This window comes from Saccopteryx bilineata, chromosome 2, assembly GCF_036850765.1.
Source record: "Saccopteryx bilineata isolate mSacBil1 chromosome 2, mSacBil1_pri_phased_curated, whole genome shotgun sequence".
In the NCBI taxonomy this organism is placed as follows: domain Eukaryota; kingdom Metazoa; phylum Chordata; class Mammalia; order Chiroptera; family Emballonuridae; genus Saccopteryx; species Saccopteryx bilineata.
The window spans coordinates 381,795,619-381,811,284 of record NC_089491.1 but is presented as its reverse complement, the minus strand read 5'-3'; positions in this window follow the sequence as shown (position 1 = coordinate 381,811,284).

Here is a 15,666-nt window from a genome sequence, read left to right as displayed (position 1 = left end):
TCCAATTTTGATCAATAAATTTCTTTTGCTCAGAGTATTAACTGACAGTTTACCTAGAGATTTTTTCTTAGAGACCTCCTATCACCTGCTCAAATTTGAATTAGGATTTTCTCTAGAATCTGTTTTTCAGTCATTATTCTAGAATGTTCCTTTACAATTTCCCTAGTTTCTTGAATTTTGTGTTTTCCTGGGTTGTTGTTTTTTTACTAGACATTCTAGGGGAGTCACTTTAAAAAAATCGGTTTGTACAAAAGACAAAAGAGATGTACAAGGCTTCAGAAGTAATCTAGTCCAATTCTTTCATTTTACTGATTAGGAAACCGGCTTAGAAAAGCAAAGTGACTTGGCCAAGACTTCCCAATTGACAGTGGCAAAGGAAGAATTCTGACTCGTCTCCAGGTCCAGCACTTTCTCAACTTTTTAAACACAGATAATACATTAAGCATGGAAAGAGACAGATACATTCTCTGCCCCATTCAGAGCAGGGAAGTCCTGGCGTATCACATGGAACGTACTACTTTCTTCTGTGCCATGGGTCACATTCAGTTCTTTGAGGATGCTCTGATAGAGATCATCTTTCTTAAAGAAGGCAAAGAGCACTTTTTCTCCTGTTTCCATAGAGAGAGAATTTCCTGAAACAACGGTAGACTCTCATTTTAAGTGCTTTGCGTGTACATTTCAAGACATGATTGGCCAATGTTTTGGGGTATCAAGCATGCTTAGAGATTGATGAATTGAGATTTTTATTAGCTTCAATATTTTTTTATGCTTTTGACATTTCGTTATATGATGCTCAGCAAGGAAACACACTATGACTTTCTGAATCAACAACTGTCGATATTGGCCTCTAGTGTGGCTTTGTGGTAAGCGTCATTGTCACCGTGATTAACGTAGGCAGAAATGTTACACACAGCTGTGCAACAATTACCACCACCAATTACAGTGTAGCTCCAGATGTTCCATACTCAAAGCCACAGCCCCACAAGGTGGCTGCAGCATAGAGCTGATGCATTTTAAAGCTGTGAGTTTTAGCATATCTTATGCGTGTTTATACCAGGCAACCATTAGCTCTCACTTAACTTGCAATGTTATTGTCCATGTGAATTGCAATCATAACCAAGAAAGAGGGGAAAAATAAATAGTGTTGAAAGAATCTGCCCTTCACTGAGGCTCCTGAGGCTTTCTAATAAGGACAGGGATGAGTCGGACGTAGTCTTTCGAGTCCCTTGATGAGTTACTGCAGGCAGCACCTAGTTCCTGGCCAGTTATTGTCGTGATTTCAGAATATAAGCAAACTGCTCATCAGGAAAGGCTTTGTCAGCCTTGTTTCCATCTGAACGGATATTTACCCACAGAATTTGAGAGATTATATAATCTGTTTCTCACACATACCCTTCTTTAAAGTCATGGAGCAGAGTTGTTGACTAGAAATTTATACGGCCTAAGAGAAAGATACCATTTTGCAAACTTTTGTGCACTACTTATATAAACATCAGTGGATACACATCTGAACCCAAGAAGTCACAGAGCCCAACCTCAAAACCAAACAATTAATAAGGACATTCAGCGAAGGGGATGTCGCTTGCTGGTGTTGGTAAGGCATTCGGCACTCCTGGACCATACTGTAAACTGTGGTTCCTTTTGTGAACTGAGGTGTCAGTATATGTACAGCATTTATACAATTAATTATTTTTCCAAACCTAGATTGAGAAGTCACTGAGAAATAGTATCTGTTGTGTTTGATGTTTAAATATTTACTCATTGGATAAGCGGAGAGAATCCTTATTCTGTCCTTTTAAGGAGGTGGAGCGTGGTTTGCTGATATCTGTCCTGGACTGTTCTGAGGCCTTTGAACCCCTCTTTCTCCAGCTGCCTTCCTGGCATAAGTATTGGCCTTTACATTAGACTTGCTTTGCCTTGGGCCCCATCTGTGCTCTCTGATGGGATTGCTTGGTGGAGATACTGTGGAGTAACTAAGGTAGGGTTGCTTGGTGGAGATGCTGTGGAGTAACTAAGGTAGGGTTGCGCTCTATTCTGTTGTTGGTTTAGAAAGGAGAAATCTGTTGCCCTTCTGAAGCTAAGAAGAATAAAACCAATAACTGGATTTGTTTATAAAGGAACTTGTGTGAATTAGATTTTTGTGTGTTTTTCCTTATGATCATGTGGGGGACACACTAAATGGCTTAAAATATATCTTTTGCTACTACCTCTTAGAGAAACCTGACATCCTGACATAGCTTCATGTTGTGGGGAATAAAATATTTGGACTATAAAGAAGGAGAATGCCTGCCCCATGGACTATATTTCCTTTCCCACCGAGGCCCATCTAAAGAAAACAATACCCTATTCAGTGAGTGTGTAGTTTTATTGTGGAGCAAAGCAGTGACCAGCAATAACTTGAGAAGTGGCCTTCAGTGGACCTGAGTCACCAGAGAGGTACAATTTGCTGAGATGTTTCCTGGAACAAAGAAGCCACAAACAACCCCACCTCTTCTGATCCTCCCAGGAACCACACAGATGACAGATGCAGCCCATGATGAATACTGGGAGATGGTAGAAGAGCTGGTTGTTTCCAGACTGTAGAATGTCAGTTCTGGAGAAGAGGAGCTGGGCATTGTCTACCTTTTCTATGTCAGTTCCTTCAGTGGTTACCTAATTTAAAATGTCTCAGTGTGATCAATTTCTCCTCCACAAGATGTGAGTCTTTATGTCCCAGTGCCAAGGTCCTTGCATGATAACTTAGGGAAAGACAAAAGAGCCTGAAATGGATTGAGAACGTTTTTGATGACTTTTTTAGTTTTTGTTGTAGTATGATGTTAAATTGCAAATGAGGTGACTTGTGTGCTCCCAAGGTTCCACTCTGGTCCAAGAATAAGAAGTCTGAGCAGTTGTCCTACGGGTTCGCCCTGCTCCCGCCCTCTCAATAAGCTGCCATCCTGTTTGTTTCACGGGCCACTTGCAGGAAGTATTAGAACTCACGCCTCTTCTTGATTACTTTCTTCAATCCCGAGTTTTCTAAACTTACTCTTTATTTATTTATTTCTACTCTTTATTATTGCTACTGTAAAAAACAACAACAAAAAAAACCCCAAGAAATCTCCACTGACTTAATGGTTTAGAGAACACAAATATATTATCTTCTTGTTCTGTAGTAAATATTGAATATGGGTTTCACCGAGCTAAAATCAAGCTGTTGACCTCTGTGTTCCTTTCTGAAGGCTCTATGGGACATACCTTTCTTTGTCTGTATTTCCTAGTTTTTAGGAAGCCCACGTTTCTTGGTTTATGGTCTTCTTTTTCATCCATAAAGCCTGCAGATAATCCAGGATAATCTCCCTATTTTAAGGTTAGCTGATTATCAAATATTCATTACATCTCAGCAAATTAATATCTTAGCGCTTGATCTATAGACGGGATGGGTGAATAGTACCACCTATGTCAGATTTGGAGTCATATCCTAATTGTATTTCCAAGGGCTTTCTGTGCATTATCCATCTAAATCTGTCTCCATCCAGATAATGATCTTATTTAGGGGTTAAATACAATACAGGGTGGGGCAAAAGGAGGTTTAGAGTTGTGAGTATGCAAAACAGGGTTTCTTCTTATAGTATTATTTATTAACTTTGTATTATCTTCCACAAGCACAACTGTAAAGATACTTTTGTCCCACCTTGTATTATGTGTGAGATGCCAAGTACAGTGATTGACCTTCAAAAATAATTGGAACCTCAAAAATATTATTATTATTATTATTTTTAAATAAATTTTTATTAATGGAAATGGGATGACATTAATAAATCAGGGTACATATATTCAAAGAAAACATGTCTAGGTTATTTTGTCATTAAATTATGTTGCGTACCCCTCGCCCAAAGTCAGATTGTCCTCCGCCACCCTCTATCTAGTTCTCTGTGCCCCTCCCACTCCCCCTGACTCTCTCCCTCCCTCCCTCCCATGTCCTCCCTCCCCCCACCCCTGGTAACCACCACACTCTTGTCCATGTCTCTTAGTCTCATTTTTATGTTCCACCAATGTATGGAATCATGTAGTTCTTGTTTTTTTCTGATTTACTTATTTCACTCCTTATAATGTTATCAGGATCCCACCATTTTGCTGTAAATGATCTGATGTCATCATTTCTTATGGCTGAGTAGTATTCCATACTGTATATGTGCCACATCTTCTTTATCCAGTCTTCTATTGAAGGGCTTTTTGGTTGTTTCCATGTCTTGGCCACTGTGAACAGTGCTGCAATGAACATGGGGCTACATGTGTCTTTACGTATCAATGTTTCTGAGGTTTTGGGGTATATACCCAGTAGAGGGATTGCTGGGTCATAAGGTAGTTCTATTTGCAGTTTTTTGAGGAACCACCATACTTTCCTCCATAATGGTTGTACTACTTTACAGTCCCACCAACAGTGAATGAGGGTTCCTTTTTCTCCACAGCCTCTCCAACATTTGCTATTACCCGTCTTGTTGATAATAGCTAATCTAACAGGGGTGAGGTGGTATCTCATTGTAGTTTTGATTTGCATTTCTCTAATAACTAATGAAGCTGAGCATCTTTTCATATATCTGTTGGCCATTTGTATCTCTTCCTGGGAGAAGTGTCTGTTCATGTCCTCTTCCCATTTTTTTATGGGATTGTTTGTTTGTTTGTTGTTGAGTTTTATGAGTTCTTTGTAAATTTTGGATATTAGGCCCTTATCTGAGCTGTTGTTTGAAAATATCATTTCCCATTTAGTTGGCTGTCTGTTTATTTTGATATCAGTTTCTCTTGCTGAGCAAAAACTTTTTATTCTGATGTAGTCCCATTCATTTATCTTTGCCTTCACTTCTCTTGCCATTGGAGTCAAGTTCATAAAATGTTCTTTAAAACCCAGGTCCATGATTTTAGTACCTATGTCTTCTTCTATGTACTTTATTGTTTCAGGTCTTATATTTAGGTCTTTGATCCATTTTGAATTAATTTTAGTACACGGGGACAGGCTGTAGTCGAGTTTCATTCTTTTGCATGTGGCTTTCCAGTTTTCTCAACACCATTTGTTGAAGAGGCTTTCTTTTCTCCATTGTGTGTTGTTGGCCCCTTTATCAAAGATTATTTGACCATATATATGTGGTTTTATTTCTGGGCTTTCTATTCTGTTCCATTGGTCTGAGTGTCTATTTTTCTGCCAATACCATGCTGTTTTGATTATCGTGGCCCTATAATATAGTTTAAAGTCAGGTATTGTAATGCCCCCAGCTTCATTCTTTTTCCTTAGGATTGTTTTGGCTATTCGGGGTTTTTTATAGTTCCATATAAATCTGATGATTTTTTGTTCCATTTCTTTAAAAAATCTCATAGGGATTTTGATGGGAATTGCATTAAATTTGTATATTGCTTTGGGTAATATGGCCATTTTGATTATATTTATTTTTCCTATCCAAGACAAGGAATATTTTTCCATCTCATTGTATCTTTTTCGATTTCCCTTAACAATGCTTTGTAATTTTCATTATATAGGTCCTTTACATTCTTTGTTATGTTTATTCCTAGGTATTTTATTTTTTTTGTTGCAATCGTGAAGGGGATTATTTTTTTGAGTTCATTTTCTAATATTTCATTGTTGGCATATAGAAAGGCTATGGACTTTTGTATGTTAATTTTGTATCCTGCGACAGTACTGTAATGGTTTATTGTTTCTAATAATCTTTTTGTGGAGTCCTTCGGGTTTTCGATGTATAGGATCATATCATCAGCAAAAAGTGATACCTTTACTTCTTCTTTTCCGATATGGATGCCTTTTATTTCTTTGTCTTGTCTGATTGCTCTGGCCAGAACTTCTAGCACCACGTTAAATAAGAGTGGAGAGAGTGGACAACCCTGTCTTGTTCCTGATTTAAGGTAGAAAGTCCTCAGTTTTATGCCGTTTAATATGATGTTGGTTGATGGTTTATCATATATGGCCTTTATCATGTTGAGATATTTTCCTTCTATATCCATTTTGTTGAGAGTCTTAAACATAAAATTGTGTTGTATTTTATCAAAAGCCTTTTCTGCATCTATTGATAAGATCATGTGGTTTTTGTTCTTTGTTTTGTTGATATGGTGTATTACGTTAACCGTTTTGCGTATGTTGAACCATCCTTGAGATTCTGGGATGAATCCCACTTGATCATGATGTATTATTTTTTTAATATGTTGTTGTATTCGGTTTGCCAGTATTTTGTTTAGTATTTTAGCATCTGTATTCATTAGAGATATTGGTCTGTAGTTTTCTTTCTTTGTGCCATCCTTGCCAGGTTTTGGTATGAGGGTTATGTTGGCCTCATAAAATGTGTTTGGAAGTATTGCTTCTTCTTCAATTTTTTGGAAGACTTTGAGTAGAATAGGAACCAAGTCTTCTTTGAATGTTTGATAGAATTCACTAGTATAACCGTCTGGGCCTGGACTTTTATTTTTGGGGAGATTTTTAATAGTTTTTTCTATTTCCTCCCTGCTGATTGGTCTGTTTAGGCTTTCTGCTTCTTCATGACTCAGTCTAGGAAGGTTGTATTGTTCTAGGAATTTATCCATTTCTTCTAGATTGTTGTATTTGGTGGCATATAATTTTTCATAGTATTCTACAATAATTCTTTGTATATCTATGATGTCTGTGGTGATCTCTCCTCTTTCATTTTGGATTTTATTTATTTGAGTCCTGTGCCTTTTTTCCTTGGTGAGTCTTGCCAAGGGTTTTTCAATTTTGTTGATCTTTTCAAAGAACCAGCTCCTTGTTTTATTGATTTTTTCTATAGTTTTTCTGTTCTCTATTTCATTTATTTCTGCTCTGATTTTTATTATCTCCTTTCTTCGGCTGGTTTTGGGTTGTCTTTGTTCTTCTTTTTCTAGTTCCTTAAGGTGTGAAGTTAAGTGGTTTACTTCGGCTCTCTCTTGTTTGTTCATATAGGCCTGAAGTGATATGAACTTTCCTCTTATCACTGCTTTTGCTGCATCCCAGAGATTCTGATATGTCGTATTTTCATTTTCATTTGTCTGTATATATCTTTTGATCTCTGCGCTTATTTCTTCTTTGACCCATTCATTTTTTAGAAGTATGTTGTTTAGTTTTCACATTTTTGTGGGTTTTTCCCCCTCTTTTGCAGTTGAATTCTAGTTTCAAGGCTTTATGATCAGAAAATATGCTTGGTACAATTTCAATTTTTCTAAATTTGCTAATATTGTCTTTGTGGCCCAACATATGGTCAATTCTTGAGAATGTTCCATGTACACTAGAGAAAAATGTATACTCTGTCGCTTTGGGATGAAGTGTCCTGTAGATGTCTATCATATCCAGGTGTTCTAGTATTTCGTTTAAGGCCACTATATCTTTATTGATTCTCTGTTTGGATGACCGATCTAGAGCCGTCAGCGGTGTATTGAGGTCTCCAAGTATGATTGTTTTTTTGTTAGTTTTTGTTTTAAGGTCAAAAATAGCTGTCTTATATATTTTGGTGCTCCTTGGTTTGGTGCATATATATTAAGGATTGTTATGTCTTCTTGATTCAACTTCCCCTTAATCATTATGAAATGACCATTTTTGTCTCTGAGTACTTTTTCTGTCTTGTAGTCAGCATTATTAGATATGAGTATTGCTATACCTGCTTTTTTTGGGGTGTTGTTTGCTTGGAGTATTGTTTTCCAGCCTTTCACTTTGAATTTGTTTTTATCCTTGTTGCTTAGATGTGTTTCTTGTAGGCAGCATATAGTTGGATTTTCTTTTTTAATCCATTCTGCTACTCTGTGTCTTTTTATTGGTAAGTTTAATCCATTTACATTTAGTGTAATTATTGACACTTGTGGGTTCCCTACTGCCATTTTATAAATTGCTTTCTGTTAGTTTTGTATCTAGTTTGATTCTTCTCTTTTGTTTTTCTATCATTTGTTTTTGTTTGTTTGTGTTCCATACTTCTTTCCTCTGTTGCTACCTTTTTTAAGTCAAGTGTTTTTGTGGTGGTTTTTTCAAGGGTGGTTACCATTAAGTAATGAAAAGGGTACCTACCATATTCATTGTAGTACCCTATCTTATAAGTATTTCTGCACTTCATCGTCCTTTGCTTCTGTTAATCTCCATCCTCTCCCCCCTTTTTTTCCTTTGTTGTCACAGTTTAAGTTTGGTTTTATTGTGTTCTTGGTGGAGCTGTTACTTGTGGTGTTGTTTTCTTTTGTTCTTTGAATCTGGTTGGAAAACCCCCTTTAGTATTTCCTGGAGTGGGGGCTTTCTGATGATAAATTCTCTCATCTTTTCTGTATTTGTGAATGTTTTTATATCTCCTTCGTACTTGAAGGATAGCTTTGATGGGTATAGTATTCTTGGCTGAAAGTTCCTCTCTTTCAGGGCTTTAAATATTGGGGTCCACTGTCTTCTAGCTTGTAGAGTTCCTGCTGAGAAATCTGATGATAATCTAATAGGCCTTCCTTTATATGTTGTACTCTTCTTTTCTCTGGCTGCCTTGAGAATTTTTTCTTTGTCATTGGTTTGTGTCATCTTTATTATGATGTGCCTTGGAGTGGGTTTGTTGGGGTTAAGAAAACTCGGTGTTCTGTTTGCTTCTTGAATTTGAGGCTTTAGTTCTTTCCACAGGCTTGGGAAGTTCTCGTCTATTATTTGTTTGAGTATATTCTCCATTCCATTTTCTTTCTCTTCTCCCTCTGATATACCTATTATTCTTATGTTATTCTTTCTGATGGAGTCAGACAATTCCTGTAGGGCTTTCTCGTTTTTTATTATTTTTGAGTCTCTTTCTTCTTCTCTCTGTTGTGCCTCAAGTTGTTTGTCTTCTATTTCACTAATCCTATCCTCAATCTGGGCTGTTCTGTTAGCTAAGCTTGTTACCTCGTTTTTCAGCTCGTGAATTGAGTTTTTCATTTCTGTTTGATTTGTTTTAATAGTTTCAATTTCCTTGGTAATATATTCTTTGTGTTCATTGAGTTGTTTTCTGATCTCCCTATATTGCCTTTCTGTGTTTTCTTGTATATCTCTGAGTATTTTTAAGATTTCTATTTTAAATTCTCTGTCATTTAGCTCCAAGGCTTCCAATATGTTAAGTCTTTTCTCCATAGATTTTTCCACATCTATTTGTGTTACCTCTCTTTCTTTTGTATCCATAATATTCGATTTCCTCTTTCTTATTGGCATCTGAGGGTGGTCTTGTTGATAGAACTAATTAGAATTAATAAAGAGTAAAAAGTAAAAAAAAAAAAAAAAAAAGGTAAAACACCCCACAAAAAAAAACAGTAATAATTTATTATTTCCCCCTTTTTTTCTTTCTTCTCTTTCCCTCCTCTCCCCTCCTCAGGGAAATATTGTGCGTATAATGGAGGGCCTGATTTGGGGTGAAGAGTTCAAGGGGCAAAAAAAGGGAGTAGGGACCTACTAAATGCAAAAAAAAAAAAAAAAGGAAGAAAATTTTAGACAAGCATAAGATGCTTTGCTTGTAAGTGATGGTCAACTAAGAGATATAATGAGAGGGATAAGAGGGAACCAGAAAAAAGGACCAAAAAAGAATAATAAAGAAGAAAAAAAATAAAAATAATAAGTAAAAATCTGTTGTATTAAGTGGAGCGAAGACTAAATACAATGGAGACCTTGGGTTGGGAGGACCCAAAATGCCACAAAAATAAAAAAACAAGAAAAAAACAAAAACAAAAGCAAAAAAGAAAAGTAAAGCCAAAAAAAGGCTTGAGTCCCAAATTAACTAATTTGTTCGTGATTGAGGATTAAATGGGAGGAAAGTAAAATGAGAAAAGAAAAAACGAATAGAAAGGAAAAAATAAGAAAAAGAGAAAAACGAAGGAAGAAATAAAAAAGGAAAAAAAATATTATTTTTATATCACCAGCAAAGTATAGAAAATTAACAAACAAGATGTCAGTCCTGTTCTTGGTAATGGAGACACTGGCGTGTTTGTTTTGGTGGTGGGAATCCTGAAATGTTTGGAGAAGGGAAAGAAATAATTACTTTTCCTGCCAAAACATGGAAGCTATACAGAAAAAAGAGAACGAGATTCTGCTGCAGATATATAAATCTGGAAACAACACATAATGTTTCAGCTCTGCAACATTTGACACAAATCCCATTCATTCGGATTGGAAATGTCTGATTACTCCTCCCAGAATCCACTGTTACAACGATGTCATTTCAATTAGTGATCTCTGGAGAGGAAATATCACCAGACAGTATGATTAGACCCAATTGGTGTAAGTGCCAAGCACTTGGAACACATTAAAAATGACATTTCCACTTATTTTATAGCATACGTGTTTGTCTTCTGGCAATTTCTCAAATGTGAGCATTTAAAAGGGGTCTTGGAAACAGTTTTTTTAGGATGGAAGGTGAACGACGAAGAGCAAACTAGACACAGGTGACTTGATGTAAGAAAACCATGTTTTAGCAGGTGCCTTTTGATGTCTCAAACAGTAAAAATCCATCTCCAAACACCAATCTTTCTCCCTGAAGGTGGCAGAACGAAGTGAATAAAAGAATTGATGACACCAGGAACAAGTCTTTAAAGAGACATCATTACTGCTACCAAATGTAAAATACCCCATTCAACAAGAGAAAGTTCAGTCAAATGCTGTAAAACGTATTTATGGTGGGCCAGGTTTTAGGGAAACCATGTTAAACTAGATATGTGACTTGGTGTGGCTGATTGTTTAGTTATCATTTCTCCCACTAACATGTAATAAATGAAGAGATATAGGAGATAGAGAGTTCAAAAGGAGCACAGGAAGAGAGCAGTAAAAGTGTACCAGTGCTCACACTGGCTTCTTATGCATGTTCCCAGGGCACCGTAGGGCCTCCTACTTCCACCACCTGTCATGCTAGGCCCAGGGGGTTTCTCATGCCTGTCCAACCTGTCTATGGTCAGGTTGGAGGACTGACACCTCAGGAAACGCTCTCAGTAAAGGAGGAATTGGAGATGGAGAGTGGGTGGTAGCACAGCTACCTTGCTTTTCGTGTGGTACTCTTATGAGATAGATGTATTCTGCATGATACCCCCATGTCTCCCAGTGCCCGTGATGGTAACATGCTCACTCATATACCCTGTCTCCCCTTCCCTTCCTTCTGTCTCACCCACTTTCCTACCATTTCTTCTGAGTTCATCTCCTACGTAAGCTACTTGAACTCGAACCCTTGTCTAGATCTTAAGCAGGCCAACTCTAAGCCTTTCTGGTAAAAGGAAGAAATAAATTATTCAAGAGAGAGAGAACCTCACAGCAGGAAGCCTAGGGGCAAGAGGAGCCCAATTGAACTTTCCAGAAGACTGGATTGTAGAAAACGAAGGGAAAGCAGCCGGAGTGGAAGCCAGAGGGACCGGAAGACTGGGTTGTAGAAAACGAAGGGAAAGTAGCCGGAGTGGAAGCCAGAGGGATAAGTGGGGACAGCATCTGGGAAATCTCAATTGTATGAAGCAGTTCGGTTCTGTGTGAAGAGCATCTGAAAGAGGATGTTGTCAGGACTGGAGCAGTTGCATTAAAGATGGAAAGAAAGAGAAAGTAATCAATGAATAACTAAAGTGATGCAATGAAGACTCGATCCTTCTCATCTCTCTCTTCCTGTCTGTCCCTATATGTCCCTCTCTCTGTCTCTCTCTGTGTCTCTGTACAAAAATAAGAAAAAAAGATCAAAAGGAAGAGAGACTAACATCAGTCAAAGAGCACGTGGGATTCTGACTCGGATAGCTCGGTCAATGACCGGGTTATACAAGTCTAGGGGTACATTTCTTAAACCATATTTTATGTAAAGTATCCTCCCTTGCTTACTGGAGTTCTTTATGGTAGGGCCCCTGTGGGCTATGCTGTTTAATGTTGAAATAAAGGACATATGAGGATGATCAGTTTAGGGAAGCAAGAGAAGACAAGATAGATTTTATATTAATATATGTGTTGAATCTATAATTCCCATGGAGATTTTAGTAGTTAAATCAATCCGGTGTTCGGAAAACAGGTTTCAGCTGAAGAAGGATTCGTGAATAATCAGCGAATGCACTGAATTCATGATGGAGAATAGGCAGGGAGACCAGAACATTTAAAAATATGGAAGAAGAAAAAAAAACAAAACATGCAAAGTATAGTAAGAAAGACTACCTGGAGGGTAAAGGAAGCCCCAGAGAGTGTGACTTCACAGAAACAGAAAGAATATGATACGACAGGAAGTAGAAAATTGTCAGCGATGTCAAATTCTGCCTAGCATTTTGAAAGGCAAAGACAGACATACTTGTTGGATGGAGCAAATGTCTTAGCAAGAACTCGGCACCAAACACTTGACACAGGTGCCAGATTGCTGAGTGCTGAGTGGTATGAGAAAGATAAGAACGCGAATACAACTTGTTAATATCCTTAGGAAGTTTCGTTTAACTCATACCAGTAAGTATTGCTATATCCAATCATTACTAAGCATTTTGTTTCCCAGGCAGTTACAATGCTTCATATACTTAGTATTTAGTCTAACCTCTGAGGCATTTAGAGAGGAAGAAACCACAGTTAGGTTAAATGAGTTATTCAAGGTTATATTAGTTGTAATTAACCAGTCAGTGGCAGATTTGGGATGTGAACTCAGTGTGGGTCTAGATCCTCTCTCTGAGGGGGGCGGTTATTTGGGACCTGGGGTCAAGAGGGACTTACAGGAAGAGAGCTGAATATGGTTAGATGCTGAAAGAAGGAAGCCAGTAGAAGTGGGATCTTTGAAGAGACAGAAAAACCAAGAAAGCAGTTCACAGCCCATAGAATGGTTAGGATGATGAAACTTGAGCAGGAGAAGGGGAACATGTCATTGTCACAGGAGAGATGGACAGGATGAGCACTGCTCTTAGTCAGTTGGGAGGAAGGAAATCGAAAGACTTACCAGCTGATGGCTTCCATGCAGAGACAGAGCAGTGACTGAGCATGAGATAGTGAGAGAGGGGACAGATATAAAAAGAAGGTTGATGTAGTGAATACAGTTCCTCTGGTAAGTAGGAAAAAACATACCAGCAACTAAAGAACACAGAGGAATGTTGTAACAAATTGAAGCTTCATGGGAAGTCCGAATCATAAATAGATTTCAATGTCTCTAATCTGAGCAGGGTGCTATCTTTGTTCCTTGTTAGCAGCTTGGTGCAGGGAAGGCAAGCAGGTGGGAACCGAGTATCACAAGTCGGTTGTGTTTTGGTGGCTAAGGTATGGCAATCAAAGGAACGACGTTGCTGAGAGTATTGAGTAGAATGTTGTCATCATGGAATCTCTGATGCACAGCAAAAGACATTCACTCAGCAGGAGACAGCGGGAGAAAGTGGATGTGTGTCTGTCCTGGAGGCCCTAAGGAAGTCAAATGAGCAAGGACCTGGGAGTAGTTCAGTAAAGAACAGGATGCTGTGTTTGAAGAGCTCATGTTTGAATTTATTATTCAAGAGGTAGGATGTATTTCAAGTGATGACAATATCCAGCGATAAAGTGGATCTCACACCTGAAGAATAGCAAGCTATTGGAGAAAAACAAATAAAAAACCCAGAGGTCAGGATGTTGTGTGTCTCTAGACGGACATTAGTTTCTCTTAAGACGTTGATAACACAGAGGGTTAAAAAGAAGTCCGTGAAGTAATGGCCAAATTATCCAATGTGAGAGTGAGAGACCAGGGAATTGTTGAGTGACAGTGATGAGGAGGAGATGGTACATAAAAAGAACAGTGTCCTGCCTGACCTGTGGTGGCGCAGTGGATAAAGCGTCGACCTGGAAATGCTGAGGTTGCCGGTTCGAAACCCTGGGCTTGCCTGGTCAAGGCACATATGGGAGTTGATGCTTCCAGCTCCTCCCCCCCTTCTCTCTCTCTGTTTCTCTCTCTTCTCTTTCTCTTTCTCTCTCTCCTCTCTAAAAATGAATGAATAAATAAATAAATAAATAAATAAATAAAAGAACAGTGTCTTTGTAGGGGTCCTGGAATCAGTAGGCTGAAAAAAAAAAAGAGAGCAGCTTTAGGACTTCCTTTTCCAACCATGTTCAAGTTCCTGGTTCCAGATGAGTTCTCCCACCATCAGCAACAAGAAAATCTGGGCAAACTAGATGGAAAAATTGGGTTGACCCATGGGACAATGGGCAGCCGAGAGCTATGATTCCAGAGACAAGGAAAACACAGAAGGTGAGTCCTATAACTGCATTGGTTTCCTGTCTGGAGGAACGTCAGGACCTCCATTCCGGGAGGTGGAGCCCATGTTGATCGACTTGCTAATCTAAGAAAACAGATCAGAATTTGAAATTACTAAGGAGACTAGATATCCAGTCATAGGCAGGCTAATAAAAAGATTGAAGTGTATAGGAAGGGACATGTGATTCAAGCCAGCTCAGGCAAATAAATAAATTCTTAAGATTTTTATTGAAACAATTGGAAAAAAAGGTCACTTCTGAATTAAGTTCTAAAGACATGTTAGCCTTGAAAGGCTGGGAACATATATTCCAGGACATGAAAACACAAAAATAAGAAAACTTGCTTGAGAGCGAGTACAAAGCAGAAGAAAACAAAGCTTAGCAGTGAGGGCGGGGGATGGCACGATGACATGGTGTCACTGCTGAACATGTCGGTCTCAAGTGAGATTCAGCCCCCGACCTTTCAGGAACAGGCAGTCAACACGTGTGTTGGGGGTAGTGATGGGACTTGACCTAGTTTTAATCAGACTTCTGGTATTTGTAACAGAAATAGACCTCACTGTTCAAGTATCCCCTTATCACAGAAGCTGTTTCCAAACACCTTTGATAAACAACCTCTCTTACTTCTGTAACTCTCAATGTCCCTTAATATATTTCCTTTATGGAGCTCATCTCCACTGAATATGATTGATTGTTACTGAACACACCTACCCACAAGAAGGTGAGGTTATCACATCTGGTTAGTCTCTGCTGTGTGCCCCGTGCCTAGAGTGATGCTGAGTTCATGCAGGTAGTGTGATACTTGTCAAATGAGTGACTTATCTGATTCACAGATCTGTCTTATTATGTAGAAATCACAGTAAAAGTTTCACAAGGCAGAAAACTGAGATACTTTAGAAAGGTTTTACAATGTGCCCATGGTTACACATCGGTACATCATACATTCAGAATTAGAATCCACGGCTATGCAAAGTAGACAAAATAGATTTCCGAGTTGCGATCAAGTTGTAAACTTAAACAAAATTAAAAACGGGTTTCTTAAGTAAAAAAGATGTTTTACGTTCAAAAGGCTTCACACAATTTTGCTTTAGACGTAATTACATTTTAGCTGAAGATGAGAATTCTGTCTTAAGGAGTAATGACCCAGCTCAAACCTTTCTAGAACCATGTTGTACCACAACCTAAAGTGATGCCCTCATGTCTGTCGTCCTCACTAGTGCTACCAAATCGAAAAGAAATAGAGCAATTTAAACTGCTTTTATTAAGAATGGTGAGTATGGGATAAGGTTATATGGCTACTGAATCAGTACTGTAAATTAGAAATGAAGTATGAGATGGAAAATAGACAGACTGTAAACTGGCATCACAAGGCTATGCCAGGCTGTAGAGTTTGAGCCAATGTCACCAACGTCTCTTTGTTAGGAGACCCAGAAGTGGGTATTTCCCCTACAAATTGCATTTTTAAAACAAAAATAGAATTTACATATTCAAAATACAGAATTAATTTCTCTCTTTCCCCGAAA